Here is a 14,733-nt window from a genome sequence, read left to right as displayed (position 1 = left end):
AACGTGCAAAAACCCTGGAAGCATCTTCCAAGGTTTGACCTACAACAGTCAGCAGAGGTTTCCGAGCGATGAAAAAGTATATTGATGTAGAGATCCCCATCATGCGTGAATCAAGGACACAAATGATCATGCACTGAGTGGATGCATAAATGTTTGCTCAAGAAAACGAGACTAATACATCCAAAATACTTACCAAAATAAAGTATAGTTAACCAGATTGAATGATCAAATTGACAGAAGAAACCCAGGTTGGTAGCCTTCATGAGATTAAAATGGAAAATTATGAAAAGCACTCATGATATCTAGTTTGTATTTTAATGTATTGCATCCAGTAGCTAGGCTAACATTTATCGGTCTTTAAGATTGGGATATGCAGTCAAAGTATTATGAAAGCATTTACCTGATACTTTCAACAAGTGCTGCTTTCAGCAACCTTGAGATACAAGCAACACATACAAAAAATAGTTCATAGAAGTTGCAATGCAACGAGAAACAGTGCCAATCACGAAATATTGCTCAGAGCCATGAGAATCACTTTGGACAATACTTCTTGTTTTATTGCTATACTTCGGCTTCAGCTACGACTACCACTTGTTTGCTTGCTTCGCTGCAGGTTTCAATTTTCTTCAACCAGATTGTACACAGATGAAAAGGGGAAACCTCCATCGCTTTTATATCCCAACCCTACAGCTTCATGTGACCATAGCCTCCTTTAAAAGAACCATAAAGAGGCTGTGATCTTCTGAAACTGAAAATATCTTCTATTTGAACTGCGTTGGGCGCAAGCTGTTGGCTTTTGTCTGATGGGTACTCACATGAATGGAGTTTCCCGTAAACCCGCACGCTTAATGTCCTCTTCCGAGGTGCACCGACTTTTACATGTTCATCAAAGAAATCTATCAAGTCCTGTTGTGTGAGTTGTTTTAATGCGGCCACCTGTTGTAACAACATGGATTAGAAGTTCAGAACATTTGAAAAAAAAAAAAAAACAATTTATAGATTTTTTCCGGCCATTTTGCAGGGGCCAATAATAAACATCTGCAGAAATATGAGATTCATACCTCGCATTCTTGCCTATCAAACTTCAGGGTCCCATCAGAAATCTCTCGCCAGAAAAATGCAGATTCTTCTCTTAAATTCTTGTGCTTCTCAAGTTTCATATCTATCAAAGCATTCACGTTACTCTGCAGTTTGAAATTAAATCCTTGTGAACGGAAATGGATCGCAAGACTCGTTTGTCAAAAATAGCTCACTTGCAAGCACCAAACCTCAAAACAAATTGAGGCAACAACAAAATAAAATTAGATAACAAAATAAACAAGCAGCTAATATATGCCTCATTCGCTCTCATCTGAATGGCCAAACTGTTCACAATAATGAATTGAGATGTGGATTGTCTAGGAACAACTAGATTTCCTTATCATTGAAGTTATATTGTTCAAAAATTGTGCAGCTCCTACAGAATTCTCATCATCTGGATTCAAGCCTTCAATTGGATACAAATAATTGATGCCCCTTTCAAGCTTGATAACTCTACTTGTTAAATGCTGGGACGGGAATAAGGGTTGGCATATAGGGTCTGGACCCCCATTAAAAACATCTTCAATATGCAGAATCATTGACTCTGCCTCGCTGCGTTCAATATTACCTGAATGAATGGAATAATTACTAATGATACTTAAATTCAAGACGAGATAGCCATATGATTATAGAAATACAAGACAGGCAGTTGAAACCTGCTATATAGCACTCTAAGAAGGCTCTTGAAAGCATCAATGGAATAAACTTAGCAAGATCTTCAGCCTGAAGATGAGGAAGTATTTCAAGTTCTTCCATCCAAGGCCATGTTTGATCGTGTAGTAAGAGAGAACAATAGTACATAGCCTGCCGATTGGGCTGCTGGAACTTCAAATTTCCATACTCCTTTGTCACCATTTCCTGGAAAAAATACAAGGTGTCTATCAATGATAATCAGTAAAAAAATGCACTGCTCAAATGTTCTTCCCTATGCAACCTGTAAGAGTAACCTAGACAGGAATCCTAAAGAAAAGAAACAATAACAAAATTAAACAAGAAATGTAAAGAATGGAAGAAATAATTCAGTGGTCTCTAAAAGTGGCCTTCTCTTGGCCATATTCCACAAGAATTTTTCAAAAGTTATTCCCAACCTTCTTAACACCATGTACAGGGCTTGGCTCATATCTGTCCTTCCCTTGTTTTAATTATCAAAATTGCACTTGCCAAAATGACATGAAAATGAAGTCAGGTTACAGGGAAACACGTGACACAAGCTCCACCACTTTGATTGGGCTTCAGAAGAATCATAAAAGATGTTCATAGTGATTTCGTAATCAAATAGAGCATTATTTGGTATACATGACTGATCAATATATCTATATATGTATCCATTTGAGTATAAATACTTGTAGATACAGGAAGTTCAAACCCTGTATGAACTCTTCCTTGCATTACCTTGATCACAGAAAATCTGTCGGGCTTCACTTTAAATTTTGAAATTTTTTCAATAACAGTTTCCAACAAGATCCTCAGTTTGTGGTTGTAACCAACAACAGTGACCTGCAAAAAAACAAAACAAAAGAAGGTTGTGTTGTGTGAGAGAGTGGACAGAAGAGAAATCATAATAACATATAATATGCAAATAGGCTACTACCTGAAAACCACTATCTGTGTTGCGTATGCCATAATCTAGACCAGCAACCCGTGCATAATAAGCTGAAACATACAAAACATATAAAACTGTTGTCAGATGCAGAGTGGAGATTTATCAAATATGCCAGTATATCGAATAAAGTTTAATTTATCAAGATGAGGATTTCATATGAATTATATATTCATATGCTAAACTGCTTCATCAAATAAGAGATACTGGAACTTGAGGAAGAAAAGGAAATAAATAAAAAAGTAAGAGATTAAATTTTATCTTCACTAAAATAAATCCAAATTTTAGTTCGTGGTACCATAATCATTCAGGTCATCCATCAACAACCGCGCAAAAATGTCAGTAAGAACTTCAGTCTCAGGAGAGCTGCTAGCAAAGGGGCAGTTGAAATCTATCTTAACATAAGCTTTAGGAGTAGAGAACATCGTGTCAGGCTTGTACCATAGTGATGAAGAGGATGACTTTCTTAAGAGAACTGGGAATTTGACCTGCTACGAAGGTCAGTCACATCAGTAAATAACATACAAGAAAATGATGATCATGTAAGAGATAATAGAATTCCATCAAACCTTCTCTTGTGCATCCTTAAGTGATAAGTCAGTAGGTATGAATACATTAGGCGCTGGCAGATGCAAATCTTCATTGGGAGCAAAGAGCATCCATTCCTGCAATCAGACAAAAACTTGCAAAATATCAGGTTTTGTACCTTTACAAGAGATTCTAATCATGAAAATGAAGCTGCTTATAGTTTGATGACAACAAACAGTAAAGCAAAATAAATTGCAATGGAAGTCCAAAAAGATTTGCATTTATTAACACCATTGACTGGATAATCTAAAAAGTAACAACCAACAACAGACCTGGATCATGGAGCCAGTGATTTTCTCAACACTGTATGCAGTTTTGTACCATGGCTCAGTCATTGCAGTTTGCCCTTCAAATTTCTTCGATTCCCAAAAGATTCTGCAGAATAAAATTTTCTCAACCAAGGAGATAACTGATTGAAAATTTGTACAAACAAATTGAGACATGTATAGAGCACAACAAACAAAATTCTGGATGAGGAAAAGAAACAAGTCTGTAGAAGTTCGCCCAATTACTAGTTTTCCTTTACCATGGAAAAGCAGATTACAACTACTATCTTGAGAATACATGCAAGGTGATTGTAATGCCGATCCAATCATAAAATAAAATAGGCAATTGAAAGTTATATCATCTGTCTATAACGAATGGCCATATTTCTTCCATTTTGAGACATTCCCCTTAACCATAAACGGTGCTAAAATACATCAATTTCACTGCATTCTATTATTATTTAATTGGAATCTAGCATCATTTACGATTATTAATCCCCTTGAAAGTAAGCTAACACAAAAGCAACTCAGTTCTCGTTCAACAGGATTAAAAAGCCTCTCTAACATGATTTTTCTTTGTTTCTTGCTTTAAATATTTTGGTGGTTGGCATATTCTCCTGATCTAATTCAGGTTTCATGCCTTACTAATAAAATCCATTTCATTGTCATAAACCGAAAAAACAGAATAAGGAATAAGGGACAAAAAATGTTTGCTTCTCATTTGTTTTGGCAAAAGTTACAGCTCCTTTGAGCTCTAAATAACTCACCGAACATTGTCTGGAGAAAGTTGATTAAGTACTGTCTGAATTATGCTTGGACTGAAATTAGAAGGCAAGGAGGATCGCACCAGCCAATCTTTTTGAGGATATAGCTGATAAAAATAAACCAAACAACCATTTAAAGAACGTTATTCTAAAAATATGTTAGCTAACATCTCCTCCGTCACAAGCTTTGAAATACATACAGCATGCAAATAAGCATATACATACATATGTGCACATATCTAGATTATATGCATGCATGTGTGCATGCATTTACCTGAATATATTTTAAAGCTGTTTAAAAGTAAAGAGAAACAAAGCTCTCAAACAATCTCCAATGTTTAACTATTCACAAATTGATCCCAACACATCAAAAACTCACTTCAACTTTAACTATTACAGTTTAGCAAAAGTAAAATTATTTTGTTCCATCAAATTACTCTCAGTTAAATCCTATAGGAAACAAACTTCTTAGCCTTTCTAGCAACCCTTAAAAATCTATCTTCCAGCAAATCATCCCCAAATTTTAGAGGCACACCTTCTAATTATATTAATTTCACCTCCTTTTCAGTTTTTTTTTTTTTAAAAAACTTAATCACAAACCATTTTCCTTATATTTTATAAGCACCACATTAGGCTTTCAGATTATTTTCACATGAGGCCACAACTCATCAAATTAAAAAAAATCTGCAACTCATAAGTTAGAAGATTATGTCAATGTATATTATGGCAAGAATATCAACAATAAATGGCAACCAAATTGTAACAAAATATCTTGTATTTATTGCATTTATTATAGACTACAAATCAGGGATTATAGACAGGAAATTAGGGATTATTACATGTATTTATAGGACTGAATTCTTTCTTATGGGATCAATGAAAATACAGAGAACAACTTTACATTGAAATCTGATAATTATGACATGGTATCAGAGCCAATTATTCTGATCTAGATTTTTGTTCTTTTCTTAAGTCTATAGAGACTAAATTCATCAGTATTTGGTGATATTTTTTTTTGGGATTCCTAGGATGTCTGGAGAGGCTTTTCTTACTCGATTCAATGGAAAAAACTATGCCAGTTGGGAGTTTCAGTTTCGTATGTTTGTTAAAGGGAAGGAATTATGGGGGCATCTTGATGGATCTTCACCAGCACCAACCGAACCATAGGAGCTGGGTATATGGACTACCAAGGATGCAAAAATTGTCTCCTGGATACTGGGGTCTGTTGAACCCCATATGATCAACAATCTTCGATCATTAGGCACAGGGAAGGAGATTTGGGACTACTTCAGACGCATTTATTCTTAGAACAATTCGGCTCAAAAATTTCAGGTCGAAATGGGTATTGCCAATTACAAACAAGGTAATCTCTCAATTGAACAATTCTATGCTGGATTTCTAAACCTATGTAGTGAATATACTGGCATAATTTACTCTAAAATACCGAAGGAGAGTTTAGAAGCACTATACCTTGTTTATGTCGAGAGCTAGAGGGACCAGTTCTTGATGAAGCTCCGGCCAGAATTTAAGGCCGTGAGAGCTAGCTTGATCAACCGAAGTCCAGTACCCACCTTGGATGAATGTTTGGGGGAACTGTTACGGGACAAACAACGACTCGCCACTCAACACGAGTTGACTCAGGACACTGTCACAGAGATGAATGTGGCTTACATGGCTCAAGGAAAGGGACGACAAAGGGGTGGGAGTGTGCAATGTTTTAATTGCAAGGAAGTAGGGCACATTGCCAGAAATTGCAGTAAGAAATTCTGTAATTATTGTAAGAAGGAGGGGCATGTAATCAGGGAATGTCGTCTGCGACCACAGAATCGACAAGGGTTTACTGTGCAGTCAAAATTGAGGGCTACTTCTATGGCTGCCGCAGCCGTATCCTCACCGTTGGCATCAGAATCTTCATCGTCGGTGAGCTATTCGTCAGGCACTATCACTCCTGAGATGGTACAACAGATGATCATCTCTGCCTTCTCTGCACTTGGGATTTCTGGTAATAAACTTAACTTTTCTTTGGATTCGGTATATAATAAACCATGGTTAATGGATTCGGCAGCGTCGAATCACATGACCAGCAGTGAAAATGGGTTGTGTAATGTGCGAAAATACATGGGTAATCAACATATACAGGTAGCAAATGGTGATAATCTACCGATTTTATCAATTGGTAATTTGGGGTCCTATTTCAACAATATTTTTGTGTCACCGAAATTATCAACAAGTTTACTCTCTGTTGGTCAAATGGTAGAAAATAACTGTGAAATTCTCTTTAATCGTCATGGTTGTTGTGTACAGGATCAAGTGTCGGGGAAAGTGATCGCGAAGGGGCCTAAAGTGGGACGTTTATTTCCAATACAATTTTCTATTCCTAGTATTAATTCTTGTGTTTATTCTACTGTCATTAATAATCCTCAGTTTTGGCATAAGAAATTGGGGCATCCCAATTCTAATGTATTGACTCATCTTATGAAACATGGATATTTGGGGAATAAAAATTCTTTTTCCACAGAATTTTTGGACTGTAGTTCTTGCAAATTGGGTAAAAGCAAAGCATTATCATTTTCTTTACATGGTAGTCGTGCTTCTAAATGTTTTGAAATTATTCATACTGATGTATGGGGCATAAGCCTTGTTATCTCTCATGCTCAGTATAAATATTTTGTCACGTTTATTGATGATTTCAGTCGTTTTACTTGGATATATTTTCTCTTATCTAAAACTGATGTATTCTCAACATTTCAGACTTTCGTAGTATTTGTTGAAAATCAATTTTCTGCTCATATTAAAATACTTCATTCTGACTCCGGGGGGGAATATATGTCCAAAGAATTTCAGGAATATCTCAAAAACAAAGGAATTCTCTCTCAAAGATCTTGTCCTTACACTCCTCAACAAAATGGACTTGCTGAGCGTAAGAATCGTCATCTTTTAGATGTTGTTCGTACTTTATTAATTGATTCTTCAGTACCTACTCAATTTTGGGTAGAAGCTCTATCAACAGTCGTTCATCTAATCAATCATTTGCCTTCTCAAGTTCTAAACTTTGCATCTCCATACTCTATTTTATTTGGTGTTCTTCCTGAGTATGATTCTCTCCATGTTTTTGGGTGTGTTTGTTTTGTTCACTTACCATTTACTGAACGTAATAAACTCTCAGCCCAAGCTGCTCATTGTGCTTTTCTAGGATATAGTAATTCTCATAAAGGGTTTGTATGTTATGATGCAAATGCTCATAAAATTTGTATCTCTCGAAATGTGATTTTCTTTGAAAATCAGAATTTTTTCCCTTCTTGTCCCTCTACAGAATCCACTCCTATCCAGCTTCCCACATTTGATGATAATAGTTCATCTTATATCTTTGAACGTTTTAAGTCAGGAATTGTATATCAAAGACATCATCCACCATCCACTTTGCCCCTTCCGGCCACGGAACCGACATCTGATCATTTCCCTCAACCAAGACGATCAACTCGAGTTTCACGTGCCCCAAACAGGTATGGATACTCAGCAACCACTATTGATAGTACTTTTGTGCCTAAGACTTATGCGCAGGCTTGTACCCAAGAATGTTGGCAACAAGCCATGAAAGAGGAACTTCAGGCTCTTCAGGATAATCACACATGGGATATTGTTTCTTGTCCTACCGGTATTAAACCTATTGGCTACAAATGGGTATACACCATTAAATTCCAACCTGATGGATCCGTGGAACGATATAAAGCACGGTTGGTGGCTCTTGGAAATTGTCAGGCATATGGTATTAATTATGAGGAGACATTTGCACCTATGGCTAAAATGACTACCATACGCACCATTATGGAAATTGTTGCTTCCAAGAGATGGCCACTTCGTCAAATGAATGTAAAAAATGCATTTTTACATGGAGATCTGAAAGAGAATATTTATATGACTCCTCCTCCTGGTATGTTTACTCACCCATCTGATAAAGTCTGCTGGTTGAAACGATCCCTGTATGGTCTAAAACAGGCACCCTAGGCATGGTTTGAAAAATTTCACACTACTCTTCTGAAACTTAAATTTATTCAGAGCCAGTATGATTCCTCTCTGTTTCTTCAGCAAACAACTACTGGTATTGTTGTTCTTCTGGCATATGTGGATGATATTATCATTGCAGGATCTGACATTCCACTCATTGAGGATTTACAACGTTCTCTTAACAGTGAATTTCATATGAAGGATCTGGGACACCTTCACTATTTCCTTGGTCTCCAGGTGCACTCTATGTCTAATAGGATTTCTCTACATCAGCACAAATACACCCAAGAGATTCTTCTCTTGGGCGGTCTTGAATCAAGAAATAGCGTTCTTACACCTCTTGAGATTACTTTAAAACTTTGTCAAAATGATGGTGACCTGTTACCTGATCCCTCCATATATAGGCAATTGGTGGGTAGTTTGAATTATCTAACCATTACTCGGCCAGATATTTCTTTTGCAGTCTAACAAGTCAGTCAGTTTCTACAGGCTCCTCGTCAACCTCATTTAGCTGTTGTTCGAAGAATTCTTCGCTATCTTAAAGGCACATCTGGGCGAGGATTATTTTTTCCTGCTGATAATTCATTACAATTAACAGGTTATAGTGATGCAGATTGGGCAGGGTGCATGGATACACGTCGGTATGTTACTGGATGGTGTATGTTTCTTGGAAATGCTTTAATTTCATGGAAAAGCAAAAAGCAAGACCGAACTTCAAAATCTTCCACAGAATCTGAGTATCGAGCTATGTCCTCCGCATGTTCTGAAATTGTGTGGCTCCAGGGTTTGCTACATGAACTTGGTTTTCCTCAGCACACTCCTACACCTCTTCATGCTGATAACACAAGTGCTATTCAGATTGCTACTAATCCCGTGTTTCATGAACGCACCAAACATATTGAAGTCGATTGTCACTATATTCGTGAAGCTCTTGATCATAATATTCTTACACTACCTCATATTTTCACCGAGCATCAGACATCTGATGTCTTTACGAAGGCCTTGTCTCGGCCTAGACATCAACTCATGATTGACAAATTGATGCTTCTTGATTGACCAGCATCAATTTGAGGGGGGATGTCAATGTATATTATGGCAAGAATATCAACAATATATGGCAACCAAATTGTAACAGAATATCTTGTATTTATTATAGACTACAAATTAGGGATTATAGACAGGAAATTAGGGATTATTACATGTATTTATAGGACTGAATTCTTCCTTTCGGGATCAATGAAAATACAGAGAACAACTTTACATTGAAATCTGATAATTATGACAGATGAAGCACTTGGTATTGCTTCCAATGAAGAAGTGTATAATGAAAACAAAATGCTTGTTGTTAAAAAAAAATACTTAATCACAAACCATTTTCCTTCTTCTGACCCTAAATTGAAAGGTTAAGGCTTTCAGATTATTTTCACATGAGGCCACAGTTCATCAAATTAAAAAAAATCTGCAACTCATAAGTTAGAAGATGAAGCACTCGTAAACTAGTTTTGCTTCTAATGAAGAAGTGTATAATGAAAACAAAATGCTCGTTGTTATTGTTGTTTGTAGAGGAGGCATAGATGTTTTAAATTTGGCTACATTGTTTAGTAGGAGCAATTCTCAAAAAAGTTATACAACACAACATAATGGTGAAATTGGCAAGATGTAGAAATTCCAGAGGAAGTGCACAATTTTTTTCCCTTTCAAATCCATAACTAACCTGCATATTGGATGCAATGCGGACAACATAACTTCTTGGAGGGGTTTTGTCTTGATAGTGGAATGATGTCTCACAAACAGCTGCAAGCTTCATAAAAAAGATAAAATATTTCAGCATCTTGAATAGATTAGAAAGAGAAACTTCAATACTGAACGCAAGAGATAATAAATAAATAATCTAACTTGACAGGGAGATGCAAAATACGCTCCAAAAACAAAAATTAACTGAGAAAACCATTAAATAAAGGATAGAAGCATGAAAATGTCAAGATGCATGGTAGAAAAGGTCAAAAACTTACATCTCCTCAAGCTTCTTCAGTTCAAATGAACTTTTGTTTTGCTCAAACTTGTATGGGCCAATTGATATACCCATAATTTCAACTAGAACTTAAAGTGTAACGGAACCCTATGTTCCACAGCATGAGAATGGCAATTAAACAAAATGCCAATTGGTCGAGTTCATCTGGCAACTTTAAAATTGGAAATCAACTGCAGAAGAATTCATTATATGCTGGTTTGCCTGATCACCAGCATAATCTTTCTCCTTAACTAGCTAGCATTCTCTTTCACTTGGCTCTCTTGCCTAATCACCACAATAATGACATTTCATTTCTCTCTTTCTCAAACTAACATGGTAACACCTATCAAATTCTCTAAACATGGTCTCTGTGGTTAGAGTTGCATATGAGCATGGCAAGAAGCGTGTGTGATGCACGTTAGCCATTCCCCTGTTTGTCAGTAATATCACAAAATGGTAATCCAAAATTATATAATGCATTTCCATACCTCATCAAATATCCATTTGCAAACACCAGACTGCTGCAAGAGGTGAATGTATTTGAATAACAGTCCAACAACATCTTGCATGTGCTCTGCAATCCGACAAACAAAAAGGCATAGTTTAGATAACAGATGTTAATCCCAGTTATAATTCTGCCCAAATAAAAAATAAGATAAGCTAAGCTTTGCAACTCTGTTAAAGCTAGATTATCCAAGAGCACAAACTGAGATAAAACTAAAGGGGAACTAACCATGGCCAGCATCAGTAAGATTAATTACTACAGTGAAGAAAGAAAACTCTGTCGTCCCATCTCCTTCACCAGCACATAAATCAGTGGCCCATCCTGCATTTTTTTTAAAGTAACCAAATCTTAAGGTAAGTCTGCTTTTCAAAGGAGAAAAAGAAGAAGCCAGCATTTCCAGCATCATACATAAAAGACAGGTAACTACAGGCACAAGAATGCACATGCACACAGTGAATGCACACAGAGTTCACTGAACATGGGAAGCGGACTGCCAAGCAAAAAGCAAGCCATCTATGTGTATATCTAATAAAGTAGAATTAAAAAAAATATAAAGATAGATGGTAAGGATGCGGGAAACCCACCTAAGGTTTTCAAGACATAAAACAAAGATCCTTCTCCTTCATGGCCAATCAGGTGGCCAAGATACCTGCATGGTCCTTCCTTGTAGTGAAGAATGCCCGGAGTTATTGGCCAAACAATTCTCAATTTGTGACCTTGTTTTATGGGGACAGTTCTAACAAGTATCTAAAACAAACACCAGAATAAAGGTAATATTAAACATTCTCTCAAAAGTTTAATATCTTCAGCCACACATAACTGTCTTTCACAAAAGTTTAACATTCTCTAAAAGTATGAAGCAAGCAAAGTATCAGAAATGCAGCAGAACTTGGCATGCCTGTAAATGTTCCGAGGAGCAAGGCTGACCAGGAAAAGAGAAACAGCTCTTATCATTATTTCGAATTTCCTGGAACTTATCCTCGACAAGGCTTTGTATTTTATCAAGGCTTTCTGAAGATTTCCACAGCAAAGAAATTGATAGTTGTAATTGTTGGTAAATAATGAAATCAAGAGATAATTAATGTTGAAGGGAAGCTTATTTACTAACCTTTTGCATATATTACCAAGTTCATCAGGTTGGCTGAATAATTTTCTTCATAGAGCTTTATAAGCTCAAGTCTTGTATCCAGTCCCTTTTCTTTTGGCTGAACTTCCAAAGTGTCCCAATTCCCTATGAATTGACAAATGATAGACACAATTCAGGAAAGAATATAAATTTTGATCTTCCTCAATATGAAACATCATTGTAGTTGTAAATATGATTCCTTTAGAAGTTAAGGGAAGCCAGTAAAAGGCATTCGCCCCTAAGAAAATATCATTAGTTAAAAACATAATGTTGTAGAAAAATATTATTAATTAAACTTTACAGAGTCATAGGCAGTATGGATGTTTTGCTGAAAATCAACAAGCATGCATGACTTGCTTCATGCCTGGATTACTGTGTTCTACAAATAACATACCAGCTCATACACACATGCATACAACCACACATAAATATACATCGACATATGCAGCTAACCTGTACTGAATTTATGGTATGGGTGGCCTTCCTCACTTAAATGTTTCTGAAGCTGCAATGAAAGAGAGAATAAACAGTTTGTGAATACTATTAATTGCATAATCACTACGAAGCTGTGATTGATGACAAGCAGCATGGTTTGCAACATGTGAAATGCAATATTTACAAAGAATGAACTGTGCATCACTATTTCTTAAGGTTGTGACCAAGTATATCATGCATGCTAATTTTGCACCTTCAAATAGAGCAGAATCAAATGTGCAATATCATGCAAAAGCATAGAACTACCCAATGGAATACCTGTTTTTGAGTGACTAAGACAAAACAGCAGGTGATCTGTGACATTTTACTTATAGTTAATTTGGAAGGTTAAATTGGCCTCTTGTTAGTCTAGGTGGTTTCAAAGGTGAAAAGGAAAAAGAAAACCTAGATACCTGTAGGATTCCTCATCATTTGGAATTTGCAAACAACATATCAACTAAAACACTTGCAAATACAAGACAACCAAAAGACTGAAAAGAAAGATTAACAAAAGAAAACCAACAGTCTACCGGATAGGTGAGCAAGTGCATTGAATGATACCTGGTTTATTCTCCAACCATCAGACAGTAAGTTCTTCTGATTTTCTGTACAAGAGAGACACAAACATCAAAGTAATTACCAACACTAATTCCGAATAGAAACTCAGCATCAATCCAGCTTGAGAAACCTAAAAAAGAAAAAAAGTCTAAGCACAGCAGCTAACCAGAATCAACAGCCTTAATTTCCCTAATGGTTGCATCCGCTGACATCAACGGTTTGATAAAGAACTGTGCAAATCTGAACAGTAAATCACATTCAAAGAACCAGGTCACAAACTTTATAAGATAACTGACAAAACCAACAAGCTATCTATCATTACAGATTATAAAAATAAGAAAGCGTGGATTTTATACCTGTCCAGAGCATCTTCAAAACAGTCACTGTTAACATCAAAATGATAGTTGGTGTGGTCCGACGCAGTATAAGCATTGGTACTGCCCCCATGCTACGCATCAAGTAGACAACAAAATACATAGAAAACATCGTTTAGTAACACATAAATTCTCACCAAAATTACAACTCAACCTTCCCGAACCACATAGAATAAATATAAAGATTTTAACAGGAAATAAAAGGAGCTTTCTTTCTTTCTTTCTTAAGTAAGCAATTTAAATGATAATTAAATAATTAATCACCTCACTAATGTACTTAGAGTAACTGTCCTCTAGTGGATATTTATCACTTGCATAAAACAGCATATGCTCTGCCAATACCACAAACCAAAAATAAAAAACCTTCAAGAAAACCACAAAAAGAAAAAAGAAAAAAGAAAAAAGAAAAGGCTACCAAGAAAATGAGCGAGTCCTTCAAGACCATCAGGATCACTGAAAGAACCAACACTAACATTCATAGAAGCCGCACACTAAAAAGAAACGAAAAATAAATGGTTAGAATGGACTTACATCAGTGATTAAAGCGCCAGAATTGAATTGAAATTGCAAAAATTTAGGAATTGAAATTGCCTTATCGGTGTCGGGATCGCTAATGAGAAGGACTTGGAGAGCATTTGGAAGAACAATTCTCTTGTATTCTCGCTTATCAGTCCTTGCCTTAACTATCTCCATCTCCTCCGCTTCTTATTTGCCTACCGCCGTCGTTTTGTTCCTTTCTTTCTTGTTGATTACTCCTGTGTTTTTTCAGAGAGAAAGATGATGCGAGAGACTTGTTGGTCTTGGTCTTTTTTCTGAGGTTTATTCTACAGAATACTGGGACTAGAGACTTGTTGGTCTTGGTCTTTCTCTTTGGTTTATTCTACAGAATACCCCTCCAGATTGTCCTTCTCTTTGGTCTTGGTCTTTCTCTTTCGTTTTCCTATTCATTTTAAGAAAAATGTATTTTTTTTGGTTGACTTTAGGTCTGCAACGGTGATGGAGGCTGTTCGGTAGTCTTGCTGTTATTTTTTATTTAGAAATATATTTTTACTTTATATTAAAAATATATTTTAAAGTGGTGATAATCTGGCTAGTGAATGCTTGCTATTAATGGCTGGTTGCTTGAGTTTAACTCTGGGAGGATTAGGTTCTATGGCAAATGATGAAGAAGGGACATGAACATAATGCTTCCATGCTGTCTAAATAGCTTTGAATCTCTTGTTTTCGCTTTCATAAGAAGTTTCTTGCTATACATAAATCTTGGCTATTCTTTTTATCTAATCCAATCTCTTCATAACACTGACGTGATATGTGGGCATCACATATATTCTCAAAGTTCTGGTTGAATTCAAATACCTGAGCCCTAAATTAAGCCCTCTGAT

General features: G+C 36.2%; 1 pseudogene; it reads right to left on the bottom strand.

The window, feature by feature from the left end:
* Positions 1 to 230: 230 nt before the first annotated feature.
* On the bottom strand, positions 231 to 14,262 carry LOC118053178 (insulin-degrading enzyme-like 1, peroxisomal; annotated as a pseudogene).
* Between the last annotated feature and the right edge of the window lie 471 nt (positions 14,263 to 14,733).

Source organism: Populus alba, chromosome 6, assembly GCF_005239225.2.
Source record: "Populus alba chromosome 6, ASM523922v2, whole genome shotgun sequence".
NCBI classification, from domain to species: domain Eukaryota; kingdom Viridiplantae; phylum Streptophyta; class Magnoliopsida; order Malpighiales; family Salicaceae; genus Populus; species Populus alba.
This window is presented reverse-complemented; position numbering and strand designations above follow the sequence as displayed.